The 16,141-nt window shown below is 45.4% G+C and overlaps 1 long non-coding RNA gene across 1 annotated transcript in view; it reads right to left on the reverse strand.

Moving 5' to 3' along the window:
- Positions 1–3,269: 3,269 nt before the first annotated feature.
- Positions 3,270–16,141, reverse strand: part of LOC128312161 (uncharacterized) — a 48,934-nt gene continuing 36,062 nt past the window's right edge. Inside the window, exon 4 of the long non-coding RNA XR_008291078.1 lies at positions 3,270–5,407. This is a non-coding gene — a long non-coding RNA (uncharacterized LOC128312161). The remainder of the gene's footprint in view (positions 5,408–16,141) is intronic.

The following is a 16,141-nucleotide window of genomic DNA, read 5'->3' on the forward strand; positions in this document are numbered from 1 at the left end:
GTAGACACGATGATCCTGACTTGGGCTGTGGGTCTCTTGATATGCAACTTGCACACCACAGTGCTCTGTCGCTTGTAAATGCTGCACATATCTACAGATCTGGGATTAATATGAACAGTCTTCAGAACAGGAAGAGAGCAGCACGTCCTGGAGAAAGCTGGAGAGGCTTCAAGAGGAGAGTGAAGTTCACCCTGGCTCTGGGTCTGAGGAGAGTTTGAGGGGGATACATTGGAGGAAGGGGAAGGCAGTATTCAGAGAGATACACTCTCAAGCAATAAATGGATAAAAATTTCCTGGGTTGCAGAGGGTACTGGTGGGCAGGGAAGTGTTACAGAGCCAAGACCTTCAATGACAAACCAGCTGATGGGTGTGTGCATGTGGACTTGAAATCATGGGTATTCCCTGAGCGTTGTGGAATCCCAGAACATTTACAATGGACAGAGCCCTGCGAAACCGGATCCAGCCGTCTCCCTCCTGTCCCCATTTTATTGATGGAGAAACTGAGGCTCAGAAAGGCCATGCAATTTACCAAGTCAGAGGTAAGGGCAGAGACACATAAGAGAAGGAGAAAATGGGTAGGTCTTGAAATGTTGCAGAAGATCCTTAAAGGTGGTGAATTACCTGTCACAAGAGAGATACACCTCTTAACAAACAAGAGGTCCCTGAGAAGGTAGGAATTATGAACTGGTACTCTGGGATCATGCTGCCTGGCGAATCCTGGCTCCATTCTTTATGAGCTATATGAAATGTGGGCAAATCTGTAAGACAAAGGTGACAATGAGTTTTTCCTATCAGCTCTTGGAAGGATGAAGATGTTCCTGGGATGCAAAGCAGTTATCAGTGTCTGGTGCACGATAATGCTCACTGAATGTTAGCGTCTATAATTGATGGTGGCGAGATTCTGGCAAGGGGCATGTCTGCAAGAGAGGCGAAACCCCAAACCCAGCCTTCAAGAGGCTGAGGCACCAGCAGCCAAAGCAGCCATAGAGCTAGGATGGCCCCACGTGGAATTAACTCATGAGCCAAAGCACATTCTAACAAAATTGTCTGCTTCAGTCTTCTTTCTTCATCGGTTCATATTCTCTGTGAATATGAATTCTCTCCCACGTGCAGCCATTCTTATTTTAGTATGAATCACTAACCATAGGGAATTTGGTCTCTTAGTTCTATATTTCTCTATTGCTTATAAAGTATCACATCAACTGGAAATATAATTGACTTTCTTAGGCCTCAAACTTAGAATATATTTCTACATTGCTTAGAAAGAGCCACATCAACTACAATTGTGTAATAGGTCTATGGCTCGTTCTATTTGACTGTTAAAACCAGAAGTTGTGAACTGGTGGCCATTGGCTCAATTTGGCCCACAGGTTTTGTTTGGCCTGTCTGGTGACAAGCTCAAAATTAAATTAGTTGGAAATGTTTGATAATTAAGTGATTTTATTTATTTTATTTTTTTATATATAGAGAGAAAGGGCACAAGTAAGCAAGGGAGAGAGAGAGAATCACAGGAAGGGAAGAGAGAGAGAGAGAGGGAGAGAAAGATAGAGAGAAGTAGGGATCACCCAAGGAGGACTCAAGCTTGCCGGAAGCGGGACTTGAGCTCACCTATGTGGCACTCGAGCTTACTTACGGTGAGATCCAATCTGAGCCAAAGTCAGGTGCTTAATGACGGAGCCACCCAGGCACCTGATAATTAAGTGATTTTACATTAAAGTCTAGATTTCTGGCTTCTTTTTAAATTTTTGGAAAACCTGTCAACACGGGGCCTGAATTCCCTGTGCCAACAGTTGATTGGCATTGAAAAGGGGCTGCTACTTTCAGTTAAGAAAGTGGTCTGCCATTTGCCCTGGTCCCCACCACTCCCTATTGTTCCTCAGCACCAAGGATATGAATCATTTGCCATCACATGCACTTTTTCTTTCTTATAAAAAAGAGAAGAGTGGAATAGATTGTGTGCTCATGTCTCTGTTAAAAAATGGGTAAAAAAAAAGGTGTGTATAGATAAACAGGGAGTCAGGTTTCAAAAAACATGTGCAAGAACACATTTCTGCATGTTTACTGTATAAATAAAGTATATCTACCTTGAAAAAAATGAAAACCAAGATGCTATTATGAAACAAACCTTGTCTCCCTCAGGTATGTATGTTACAGGAAGGATGAAGGCATGGCTCCGTTTTGAGTGGTGAGCTTTAATTGTGTGGTCCCATTTATAGTCCAGGGTCCATACAGATGGTCTCACACTGATGATGGTTTGATTTTTTGACTCTATGATGGTATGAAAGCGATATGCATTCAGTACAAACTGTACCTCAAATTTTGAACTTTGATCTTTTCCTGGGCCGGGGATATACGTTCTGATCCTCTCTCGTGGTCCCGGGCGGCAACAAGAAGCTGCAGCTGCCAGCCAGCCAGCGACCACACGGGTAAAGAGCCAATACAGCAAAAAACAAAACAAAACAAAAAACAACAAACAAACAAAAAGAGCCAATACAGCGACAACCATGCTGTACCCATGCAACCACTCTGTTTTTCACTTTCAGGACAGTATTCAATAAGTTACATGAAATATTCAATGCTTCATTATAAAACAGACTCCATGTTAAGATGATTTTGCCCGACTGTAGGCTAATGTAAGTGTTCTGAGCACATTTAAGGTGGGCTAGGCTAAGCTACGATGTTCTGTAGGTGAGATGTATTAAATGCATTTTCGACTTAGGATATTTTCAACTTACGATGGGTTCATCACGACCCATTGTGAGTAGAGGAAGATCTGTATGCGTAAGGCAGCAGGTTCCTTTACTATTCTGGCAGGGAGATCCTGTGTGCACATTTCATATTTTGTTGGTTCTGTGTATTGGATAATACCCAGTTCACTGGAATCTTTATTTTTTCCAATTCACTGGAATCTAAAAATGAAGGTCTCCAAAGCACATTTTCTGTACAAATGACTGGAAACAGATGCATGTTAATATTGGTTTTTTTTTGGGGCGCCTGGGTGGCGCAGTCGGTTAAGCGTCCGACTTCAGCCAGGTCACGATCTCGCGGTCCGTGAGTTCGAGCCCCACGTCAGGCTCTGGGCTGATGGCTCAGAGCCTGGAGCCTGTTTCCGATTTGTGTCTCCCTCTCTCTCTGCCCCTCCCCTGTTCATGCTCTGTCTCTCTCTGTCCCAAAAATAAACAACAACAACAAAAAAAAGTTGAAAAAAAATTAAATATTGTTTTTTTTAAATTTTTAATGTTTATTTATTTTTGAGAGAGAGAGAGAGGGTCAGAGAGAGAGAGAGGGAGACACAGAACCCAAAGCAGGCTCCAGGATCTAAGCTGCCAGCATAGAGCCTAATGAGGGGCTCAAACTCACGAACCAAGAGATCATGACCTGAGCTGAAGACGGATGCTCAACCGTCTGAGCCACCCAGGCTCCCCAAATATTGTTCATTTTGTATCTACTTCACCTGGAAAGGCGGCCCATGTTCGTAGGCAGTAGGGCTCTCGTTTTGGAGTTAGGCCCAGAGCTGGGAACTGTGGGCTCAGGCTGAAGGAAGACAGGGAGGGTACAGGGCATCCAAATGGTCCCAGCTGCAGGTGTGGGAGGGGTGGGGGCAGGATGCCAAGCAAGGCATTTTGCCTCCTGCCAGACTGTGTTTTGAGGGTTTCAGCAATTTCCTTCCATTCAATATGAAGTGGTAGAAATAGCCAAGAGGAAGCCTCATGTCATACCCAAGCAGGTCTTAAATTGTTTACCACAGCTTCAGTACAATCTGAGAGATTAGGACGTGTGGAGACGTGGGGATCTTATGTCCCGGCTCTTCCAGGACTCAGCTAAATGACCGTGCTGTTCCATTTTCCCATAATCCACCCAAGTGTCCTAGAAAACACAGTCTCCGAAAACATTCTCCAGACTGTCTCCAGCAGCTGGAAGGGGTACAAAAATCAGTGAGAAGCATCCCAAATTTTGGTTTGGGAAGAAGTTACCAAGCACATAGCACACGTCTTCCTGAACCTGTCTCTTCAGTGAGCAGCTTCCTTGTGGAGCTGTGTGACAGAACACACACAGGCACCCAAAGCTTGCATCCTCATCTGATTCCACGAGCAGAAAAAGAGGAATAAACTTAGCTAGCTGGCTAGAAAAGAATTTACTAGAGTAACTAAAGAGGGCTGCCTTTCGGGTAATCAAGAGAAAACAATGACAGTTTAAGCCCACCAATGCTTTCCAGGGAGGAACCTTGTTCTGATGAACACCTTGATGTGTTTGGATGTGCAAAGGGGAGCCAAGGGCTGCATAAGAGAAAGAGATGAATTTGAAAATCTGACAGTCCCAAAAGGAAGAGGACGATGAGGGAGAGTGTGTCAGACCCTCTTTGGGGCCACTGTCAGCGCCGGGTCCCTGTCCCCTCTTGCCTTTGTCATCCAGGTGCACTACAGGCAAGGGCCACCACTGCCAGCACCTGCTTCCCTTTACCTGAGTGCTTTCTCTGGCCACTGGAGCCCGCCCTACCCACACAGACCTGAAGTGCTGGGGAATTAACGCCGACCAAGAAAATCTTAACCAGTGACCAGCAGGAACTGGTGAATACAAATGTCAGCTCCCTTTCCCACTTGGTGGGAACACTTAGGCATCCAGGGTCCCTGTCCAGTGCCCCATGCCCATGCGGAGCACCTCTCACTTCCTGCCCCAGGGCTCCCTATTGGTGCTGGCACATGGTGTGATCCACTCAGCATAAGCAGCCTGCAAGTGATGTGGAAATAACACCCTGAGAAGCAAACATGTTGCCAGAGGAAGCCAACAAACACGTTTCTCCCTACCTCTCCCAGATACACTGTCCCGAGAAAGTCATTTATAAGGCATCTCAGAAGATTGTCTCAGGGGCACCTGGGTGGCTCAGTCGGTTGAGAGACCGACTTTGGCTCAGGTCATGATCTCACGGTTCATGGGTTCGAGCCCCACGTCAGGCTCTGTGCTGACAGCTCAGAACCTGGAGCCTGCTTCGGATTTGATCTCCCTCTCCCTGCCCCTCCCCTGCTCGGGCTCTGTCTCTCTCTGTCTCTCAAAAATAAATAGACATTAAAAAAAAAAAAAGAAAAAGATGGTCTCACAACACAGACATCTATCATTTAATGCATCTTATTGGCCCCTCCTCCTTCCCCTCCTCACTCCCCTTTCCTTCACTTCCTCTCCCTGGGACTATACTCCCTAATGCCAGAGAAGCACCGAAAACTTCTGCCTCAGAACCCAGGGGAAGACAGGGGCAGAGTTTACCTGTCACTCTCTCACACTCATGTTATCTTCACAGGGTTTCTAGGCAGCTGTCATTTCCATCTCACCAGGTCCAATCAGTGTTATGCTTTCAATGGAGGGAACCAGCATTGTGATCGGTGGCATGTCAGGATGACAGAGTCCCTGTGGACTATATTACAACCGAGAAAAGGAGAATTAACACGGTCCTGGGGCAAAAATGTAAACACGTAGTACTTTCCTTGCCATATGGAAACAAACTGCTTTCAATTTTCCCCACTGATAGGGATTGTGACTGCCCTTGCCAGGTCACGGTGCGTTTCCAAGTGCCGAAGGTGGTGTTGATACATTCCAGTAAAGATACCACATCTGGTATAGCAGCTGCGATTGAGGCTACCATCTGGCCGAGTTTATGGCAATCCACTATTATCCACCATAATCTGTTTGGCTTTTGCAAGGGCCATGAAAGCGAATTAGCAGAAACAGAATGGGACTCACCACCCCTGTACCATTTAAGCCTTAATAGTGGGTCTAATCCCTGCAATACTTCCTGGGAGGTGGTATTGCTTCTTACTTACTCTTGAAGATGGAAAAGGGAGGTGGTTTTAAGGACTTCCACTTGACCTTTCTCATCCATCTCTGTAAGTCAAATAGCTTAATACAAGTGTTCTGTCAGAAGCTAAGTATATCTATCCCAATTACATATTTGAGGCCTAAACAGATCTAGAAGGCACAGGTAAATATGTGAACAGGTAGCCCAGAGCTCCATGTCACCTACCACTTTGCACTAAAACTCCTTCAATGCACACCTATGGCTTTATGGGTGGTTTCCTACGACCCATAAACAGAGAAGGAAAGAACTTAGGCTGCTTCACAGATGACTCAGTATGATGTGTTGGCACTAGTTGAAAATGGAGTCTCTCTGTATTGCAGCCATTTCAAGGATGGCCCCAAAGGATAATCACGAAAAGAATTTCTTCCAGGAGGGTAGAACTATGATGGGACACCTGGCTGGCTCAGTGGTTAAGGGTTCGACTTCGGCTCAGGTCATGATCTCAGTTTGTGGGTTTGAGCCCCGTGTTGGGCTCTGTGCTGACAGCTCAGGGCCTGGAGCCTGCTTTGGATTCTGTGTCTCCCTCTTTCTCTGCCCCTCCTCTGCTCACGCTCTGTCTCTCTCTCTCTCCCAAAAATAAATAAAACATTAAAAAAAATTAAAAAAAGAACTGTGAGTGGTAGACTTGGTCGACCACTATGACGAAGGGAGAAGTGGTCTGAGTTACACATATACAGAGATGCCTGAGCAGTGTGAAAATGTCTTGGATGTTGGCCAGGGGCCTGAAAGATAAGATTGGACTATCGGGGACCAGGAGATCTAGGGAAGTGTATCACGTATTGACCTATGGGAGTGGGCACAAAATGCGTTGGCCTTTGTATTTCACAACGCTCACCAGAGAATGTCCACCACAGAGGAGACAGTCAACAACCAGGTGGAGAGAGTGGATGAGCCACCTGTGGATGAGCCAGGCTCTCTCCTTGGCTACCCCAGGGCTGACATGGTGGAGTGACAATGATGGCAGGGGTAAGTGCTAAACAAAGGCCCAACAACATGGGCCCCATCCCTCTAAAGCAGATCTAGCTATGCACACTGTGGCATGCCCAACCTGCCAGCTACAGAAATTGACCGTGACCGCTTAATATGGCACTATTTCTCAAAGACAGCAGCCAGCCACTTAGTGACAAGCCAGTTTCTTCAGATCCTTTCCTGAGAAGTTCTCTTCTATGAGCATCAACACCTATCTGGATACAGGTTTGCGTTCCCTGACCAAGTACCTTTGCCAGCACCAAGGATGCTTGATTTATCAATATGGTGGCCCATACAACATTACCTCAGATACGGGACACATTTTATTGCAAAAGAGGTGCAACAATGGGTGAATGACCAAAGGATCCACTGGTTTTAGCATGTACCACTTCACTCAGAAGAAGCTAGCTTAATACAATGGTGGAAGGGCCTGTTGAAGGCTCAGCTAAGGCACCAGCTTAGGGACAACACAGGGCAAGGTTGTGGCACTCTCCTCCAGAGTGTGAAACCCACAGTCAGTATATGGTGCTGTGTCCTCCGGAACTAGAGTACTTGGATCTAGAAGCCAAAGGGTAGTCAGATTGAGCCCTTTTATCTTCTCTCCCAGTGGTCCACTGAAACTGTAGGCTCTTCTAGACTGAGGGTGCGGTTTCCAGAGAAAAAGTTCTTCCAGAGGCTACAGTAAGGTCACCAAACTTGAAGCTGAGACCACTTGGTCACCTTAAGTTGCTCATGCCAGAGAGCCAGTGGACAAAGAGTGGCTGCATTAGTGGAAATAAGGACCCTGATTTCCATGAGAAGTGTGACAGCAACTACCTTATGAAGGTAGAGAGGAATTCAGGTAATTTCATGGGGGATTTCTTGGTACCTCTATATTCCACACTGATGGTGAATGAAACTATCAAGGCAACAAACAGATCAGACTCTTAAAGGATAAACGTCCAGGTCACCTCACTAGGTGAGCAACTCAGACCATCCAAAGTGTGGATCAGAAATAAAGGAAATCTAGAATGGGCAACAGAGGAGGGAAATGGCACTGGCTACAGCTGGGAGACTGTATGAAGCGTGTTTCACTAATTCTCCTGCCTAAAATCTTACCAGAGATTTCAGTTGACTTTGATCTTGAAAGGGATTCTCTGACTGGTTGGACTTGTGCGTGAGAACATCCTGTTCTCACAGCATCAGAGGCCCCATATCCTAGTACTGGGGCTGGATCTATTGGGAGGGCATGTGCAAACCTAAGTGGCACAGGGGTGGACTGGATTAGGTATCTCTAATGCACCATTTCAAATCCTCCCAGCATCACCTCCAGGTGACCATTTGTTCCAGCCACGGCCGTTGCTGCAGCGATCACCTCTGTATGGCTTCCAGCCAACCATGGGCACAACCGGGCAGCCTTAACTTACACCCACACTAGGTTCCACCCTCCTGCTTTTGGACTTCTCCATCCGTCCTGAAACATGAGGTGCTGCAGGATTCACTTAGTGCCCACACACAAGCAACTTGGAAATGCAGAGGAAATAATATGTGGCAAACTTTTGAACGGGAGACAGAAATCAGTGAATGGATATTTCTCCCTTCCTCTCTTAGATGAACCTTCCTAAAAATCAGTTTCTTAAAAGAAAATCCCAAAGGAGGAGAAATCCTGTCCATTTGATGCCTCTTACCTATCTTCTTTGTTCTTTGCCTCATTCCCCCTTCCCTCATTGCTGGGATTGTACTCTGGAAGAAAGTAACATAGAAGTCTTTGCCTCAGGCTCTGCTTCTTGCAACCCAGGCTAAGATGGAGAGTAAGAGCTTATAAGCACCATCAAGACAGAGGCCAGAAAGTCTGTAGATGAAGCAGCCAGTGAAACATTTCTAGCAGGCATGGCCGTGGCCCAGGCCATTTGAGAAACTATAAATCTAACATACAGTTTGTAGCCATTTATGTTCCAGCATGGACATTCATTCCTCCTGCAAGTCCCCTTCCTGAAGCAACAACAGAAGCCTTCAATCAAGTTTACCAAATACAAAAATGCCTCATGAAAATGGGGTTCTGTGGACACCAGCTGAGAGGTGAATTCCATACCTTGGTCAACAGAACAGGACAAAGGCTCCACACACGGGATGCTTGGACGAGACATGACTGGAATTTAGGAACAGGAACTCAGCATCAGAGGTAAACATAAGAACTTTAGCTTTCTGAGAATTTGCTTAGATACTGAAGATGACTTTGGGCTTTCAAAAGGCACAGAATGGGGGAAGCAAAGATCATTTTTAAGGAGCAGAAGGATTCCATCCAACATCTGACATATGAGCATCAGAGAGTATCCAAAATCAGACTGTATGGGTTTAAATTCATGGATTGTCTCTTACTGGCCGTGTGACCTTAGGAAAGTTACTTAATGTTTCTGTGCTCATGTGTCATGAATTGAAAGGTAGTTATAGTAATACAGAGTGGTTGAATGCATCAAATTAAAGGGCTCGGGCACATAGCAGTCACTAAGCAGTTTTCTATTTTATTATTATTTAGTGCCTTTGTTCAATAAAAATAAAAAGACCATACTTATAGTCATAGAATATCAGCTCTAGAAGAGTGCTCAGAGAATGTCAGGCCGGCCTCCACTCCTGTCCAGAAGGAGGAAGGGGCTTGCCCGGGGCTGTAACTAATCCAGGGTGAAGCCAGAGCCAAGTGTTCAAACACCTGTCCAGATCTTTTCTCTGCCTTGTGGAGCTTCTGCCAAATTCCCCCATACACCTGGAAATAAGACCACTACAGATCAGAAAGATAATAAGAAATGAAGGTTTCATTCTCATAATATGCCCCAAAGTCTCTGCCTGCTTTGCTGTCCTAGAGCATTTCACTCTGCCTCTCTGCATTAGTTAACCATGGTCCAGACCAGTGGTTTTTAACCTGTGATGTGCATCAGAATTATTTTGTGGGGAAGAATGTTAAAAATGCAGATTCTGAGTCTCTGCCCACCATCTACCAAATCAGAATGTCTGCAGGTGGAACCTGGGAACTGGAATTTTACGAAGCTCCTCTGTTCCATCTTCTGTACACTGAAGTTTCATTGCTATCAGCCTGAAGTTTCAACATCTCTATTTCTCACAGCACCTGGTTCCTCAACTTTAGCTTGGCATTTTGGGTATTAGGACACTTTCCAGTTGAAATATAACCCCCCACCATGATCATTTACAATTTCTAGCTCTGACATACTGCCAAGCTCTCTCTTGGATAGACTTTCCCATTCACCATGCCTTTGAAAGAGCAAGAGATCATATGTTCTGTTGAGTTAAGGCCTTTAGAATCCAAGATTTTGGAGACAAAGCAGCTCAAAACTAGAAGGGACATTGCACCTGATTCCAAGGCCAATCCAATTTGGAGATTTAGAGAAATAAGACAGCAAGAGGATCCCTTGGATACCGTTTGGCTAGAGAGGAGAGGTCTATCAAAGAGGATTTAGGCAAACCCCACACCTACGGACTGCCTGCCTTCCATCTCACCCCAAACCCCTCATCAAAACATCAGATAATACCTGTCATGTCCCTAATATCTATAAAAAGATAGCAGGTACAGAAGAATTAAAGTTAACAGCTACTTTTGTCTCAAGGAGGAAGAGAATTGATAAATGTGTCCTTGTGATAAGCTAGAGAGGGAAGGACATGAAACCTGTCCAAAGTGACAGGCGCTTTCTCTTTTTTTAAGTATGTATGTATGTATGTATGTATGTATGTATGTATGTATCTTGGGGGAGGGAAGAGAGAGAGAGTGCATGCAGGGGAGGGGCAGAGAGAGGGGGAAAGAGGATCCCAAGCAAGCTCCGCTGCCAGCTCCAAGCCTGACTCAGGGCTTGAACTCACAAACAGTGAGATCATGACCTGAGCCCAAACCAAGAATAGGTTGCTTAACTGACTAAGCCACCCAGGCGCCCCCAGAGTGATAGGAGCTTTATCACCGATTAAGGACTGATGTCCCCATGTGGCAGGGCCACACCTTGCTTCTACGAGTGGCCAGAACAGCTCACGAAAAAACATGTCCTCTCCCTCCTGATGTGCCACGAGACCCCTGCCCTGGCTCTGCTGGGCTTAACTGCAATGCAGCAGGGGTGGTGTTGGATCAACGACGGGTTGCGGCTTCCTCTTTCCTCAGTCCTATAGTTCAGGGTCTGGTCAGTGGCAACCCTAGGAGGTGGCTGGAAATGTACAGGCAGGGAAGTTTCTTTTGTCACAATGAATGGAGATGTTCCCAGCATCTGGCAGGCAGGGGCCGGGGCTGCTAAATTCTGCAGTGCAAGAGGCAGTCTATACGACAAAGAAATATCCCAGCAGCAATGCCAACTGCGCCCCACTAAGAAATGCTAGCAGATTGTGGCTTTCAAATTTTTTGGAACAGGACCCTTGGTCTCCCAATCCCATAAACACACATTTCTGAAGCAAAAGTTTCATTTGCCCTTACTACATGTCATGAGCTTAGGTACTTTCTACTCTGTTCTGTTCCACTGGATTAAAAAAAAAAAAAAATAAGACAGATTGATCAAAAACTATTAAATAGATTTTATGACCCATGAATGAGCCACCACCCATATTAGGGTGTGATCATTTCAAAATTATTTTTTTAAATGTTTATTTATTTATTGAGAGAGAGAGAAAGAGAGAGAGAGAGAGATCTCCACTGTGAGATCATGACCTGAGCTGAAATCAAGAGTTGGACGCAGAATTGACTGAGCCACCCAGGTGCCCCTCAAAATTCGTAATCAGCACCCGTGAGTGGAAATATGGAGTGAATCGCTCTGCAAGCATTAGTCATCTGCTCTCACCCTCACTACTTGACTTACAAAATCTCAGGGCTCAAGTGAAAGACCCAGTGACTTCTGATGAGCTAAACCAGTCTTGCTCCTTCTCCCAAAACCAGATGCCCAAAGAGAGACAAACAATTGTCCATTGCTAAGGCCTGGGGTTTTCACAGGGCCCTGCTCTGAGGCTGGAAGCCCATGTGTCCTGCATAGCCCCATGGGGGGTGGGGGGTGGGGGGCAGTGGGGAACAGATGGATACTAGCCATTCAAAGGTTTTATATCACAGTGGACAATGAAAACCAGCCACAGTGGGAGCGGAGTGGGGCTGAGGACTCTGAAGCTGAGAGGGCTTATGGGAGTATTTTTCACAGCCTGGCACCTACATCAGATGGGCAGCCTGGTTCTTTGATTCCAAACTTCCTGGGGCACCTGGGTGGCTCAGTCACTTGAGTGTCCGACGTCGGCTCTGGTCAGGATCTCACGGTTCGCGAGTTTGAGCCCTGTGTCGGGCTCTGTGCTGACAGCTCAGAGACTGGAACCTGCTTCAGATTCCCTCTCTCTCTCTCTCTCTCTCTCTCTCTCTCTCTCTCTCTGCCCCTCCCCTGCTCACACTCTGTCTCTCTCTCTCAAAAATAAACATTAAAGAAACAAAAACAAAAAAACACCTTCCCTGCCCACTCTGTGCAAGCAGGACCGGTTCTAATATGTGGGAAGAAATACAAGAATAGATGTCACCCACAAGGCCAAGGGCAGGGCTAGGCTTAAGAGGTAGAACCTGTGACACTGGTTGGTGGGACCACCAGCCACACTTTGACCCCTCCTGACCACTAACATGGATTACAACCTAAGTAATTGGATCCCTTTCTCTGACTGCTTCCTCTTATTCTTATTCCTACTTATTCTTACCACGTTCTTTAAAAAAAAATTTTTAACGTTTATTCATTTTTGAGAGACAGAGAGAGACAAAGCATGAGTGGGGAAGGGGCAGAGAGAGGGAGACACAGAATCTGAAACAGGCTCCAGGCTCTGAGCTGTCAGCACAGAGCCTGACGCAGGGCTTGAACCCACAGACCGCGAGATCATAACCTGAGCCGAAGTCAGACACTCAACCGACTGAGCCACCCCAGGCACCCCTATTCTTACCACATTCTTAACTACTGTCATATCAACATACTGCTTTAAAAATTTTTTTAATGTTTTTATTTATTTATTTTGAGGGAGAGAGAGAGGTGGGGAGGGGCAGAGAGAGAGGGAGAGAGAGAATCCAAGCAGGCTGTGCTGTCAGCGCAGAGCCCAAAGTGGGGTTCAATCTCACGTACTGCCAGATCATGACCTGAGCCGAAACCAAGAGTCTGATGCTTAACCAACTGAGCCACCCAGGTGCCCCTCAACATACTACTTTAAATGGCTGAAAAGACACCATTTTCACCATTAAATGGCTGAAAAGTGGACTCTGCCTGCCTCTCCATGGACAGTCCCTTCCTATCTTGGCTTATGCTTTTCCCACTTCCTGGAGTTAGTGACTCCGTGTTCTTACAGGTAGAGCCCTTGTGGAAAACACCACACACTCTCGCTGCAGGACCCTGGTGCCACCAAGGTCTGGTCGCCCCCTCCATGCCTCCCCGCACTGCTCCAGGCCCTGGGGAGCCCAACCCTTCTGGGGCTCCTGTTGAGGAGGGCACCTGTTGGGATGAGCACTCGGTGTTGTATGGAAACCAATTTGACGGTAAATTTCATATTAATAAAAAAAAGAATGACCTGTGAGATTGCAGGGTTTCCCACCAAACTACGGATAAAATAAAACAATGTCTTGTGCTGGCCTGAGCGGGCCATCTTGTTACCCTCATTTCCACAAAGGAGAAGACTGGAGGTCAAACAGCTAACTTTCTCAAGGCCAGCAGGTTAAGAAAGGGCAGAGCTGAAATTTGAACTTGGGTCTTCTGGCCTCATATCCCCCCCTTCACTCCACTGCCTCAGTATGGCCCCAGGGCTTTAGTCAAAACTCCGGCCACCCACCCGGCTATCCAGGTGACACACGGAAAGACAGCTGAGAGATTTTCACCTTCAGAGGAGAAGTTGCAGAAGAGTTGGGGACTTCCATGAGCGACGCAAGTTCCTGTAGCAAGGTGAGTCCAGGGAAATCCCAGCATGCATTTTTCACCACCTCCACATTTGCACTTCACAAATAGTGTTTGCCAAGGCGGACTGTTGCTGTTGGGGGCGGGGGACCTCGCTGCTTGCTCAGCGCATCGGCCCCCCAATTCCAAGAGCTGCCTGTGGTCTGAGAGTAAAGAGGAAGGATCAGAGCTGGTGCTGGCATCTTCAGCCAAGGACACCGTGCCCGAGGAGGCAGCAGCATGCTAAGGGAAGCCCACCACTGGGAGGCAGAGCCGTGAAACGAGACTCAGGGGCAGACCTCCACAGGGGCCCCTAATCCGTGGCTGTTTTGTGAAGGAGCCAGTGGCCTCTCTGCTGCAGAAATTCCTGGAAGTACTGGGGGATTAAGCCCAGAGAAAATGGCTGATGGCTATACTGATCACATGAGTCATCAAGAAAAAGGTTAAACTGTGCTTTGTGGGTTCTTTTTAGAAAAGCTCAGCAGTGTAAAACATTTCAGAAAAGACTCTCATCAAAAGCAAATAAAACAAAAAGTAACTTTTTAATTTTTTTTTAATTTAAAAGGGCAACCTTTAACGACTTAGAAAATTATCAGAGCAGCTCCTAGCCCAAGTTTTTATGTACATGTGTTACAAGGGATTTTTTTGAAGCTGAATTTCCTTTTTTTATGTTTGTGTACCTCATGAAATGGAACACCTACCTTCTTCAAAAGCTACTTTGAAGCCATAAAAATGTTCATACACTTTGACTCAGTAATCCCCTTCTGGGAAGCTGGCCTAAGAAAATACCCTGAAATATGGAAAAAGCCATATGCAGAAAAATATTCATCAAAGAGTTGCTTTAGTGAAAAACTGGAGGCAGCCCAAATATTCAAAAAAAGGAAAGAGAGGCTGGTAAAGTAAATTATGGTATAAACCTTGAAGAAATATTCTATAACCATTAAAAATGATGGGTATGGAGTTTATGAAGGATCACAGAAAATACTTATGATAAAGTATTGGGTGAGGAAAGTCTGGAACAAAATTTGCACACACAAGATTTGTAAAAACAGGAAAGGAACATAAAAATATAGTTGTCACTATGTCAAAGTGGTAGGCATATAAATTTTTACCTTGTTTTCAAATTTCTCTAATATTATTGTATCTCCACTTTAAAAAAAAAAAGTTTAATCCCTAAAAAAGCAGGGAAGGGAATAATAGACACTGTTCATGTTTTAAGTAGGAAGAAACATTAGTAGAGGTTAGGGGTAATTAAGATGGGAAATTGCCCATCTTATTGCCCAAATTATTAAGTGTTTTTAGAATGCTTTAATTTTTTATGAAATAAATATATAACATATGCAAAAGACAGTTTTGTCCAAGACACAAAAAACCCAAATTATATTACTATAGAAAGCATTCAGGGTTTAAAAGTTCTCTGATTTCTGTGTTTTTGGGTGGTTATGGATCCGCTGACAGGGGGCTTCTTATCAAGGAGCATTGAAATGATGCTTCATATCTCTCTACATTTTTATTTCATCTGTAGCACTCAGTATGACCTGATCAGCTGGATATGAGTGTTAGGTTTAGAAAACAAATCTCATTTTCTCCCTCTACCATCCAGAACACTTAGAATAATGGAAAAGTTGAAAGGAATTCAAGGTTATTCGTGTATAAATCTCCTTGGCAGGAACACATGTCACAGCAATGTGAGTGCAAAGTTGGGCATGCAGGGTCCCAGACCTGCTATGGAAGTGTGAATCTGGAGTCAAAGTCCTACCTGGGGACAAGACAAGGCTAGTGGACAAATCCAAATCCAAATACCCAGGAAAATACAAACTGGAAATGGAAATCAAAAGAACATAGTTCTTAACACCATTAAAAAAAAAAAAAAAGAAAAAGGAAACCCAGGGGCGCCTGGGTAGCTTAGTCAGTTAAGCACTTGACTTTGGCTTAGGTCATGATCTCACAGCTCATGGGTTTGAGCCCTGCGTTGGGTTCTGTGCTGACAGCTTAGAGCCTGGAGCCTGCTTCAGATTCTCTTTCTCTCTGCTCCTCCCGTGCATATGTGTGCACACACACTCTCTCTCTTGAAAATAAAAAATAAACATTAAAAAAATTTTTAAAAAGGAAACATAAAGACACCTATCCCAGTTATCTATTGTTGTGCAACAATATATCCTAAAATTTAGCAGCTTCAAACAAAAACCATTTTATTGTATTTCACGATCACGATTTTATGGGTCAAGAATTTTGGCAGGGCTCAGCTGAGAAATGCTTTTGCTTTTCATGGCCTCTCAGGGCACTCAGTGGTATTTGGCTGGAAAATGAGTCTAGAGGATCCAAGGGTTCCTTCATATGTCTGATGCCTGGGGAGTCTGGGAGAATAGGCTCAGCTGCTTGTGTTGACCACTGCTCCTGCATTAGGCTTCGCTAGTGTGGCAGTGTC

This window comes from Acinonyx jubatus, chromosome D4 (genome assembly GCF_027475565.1).
Source record: "Acinonyx jubatus isolate Ajub_Pintada_27869175 chromosome D4, VMU_Ajub_asm_v1.0, whole genome shotgun sequence".
Lineage (NCBI taxonomy): Eukaryota > Metazoa > Chordata > Mammalia > Carnivora > Felidae > Acinonyx > Acinonyx jubatus.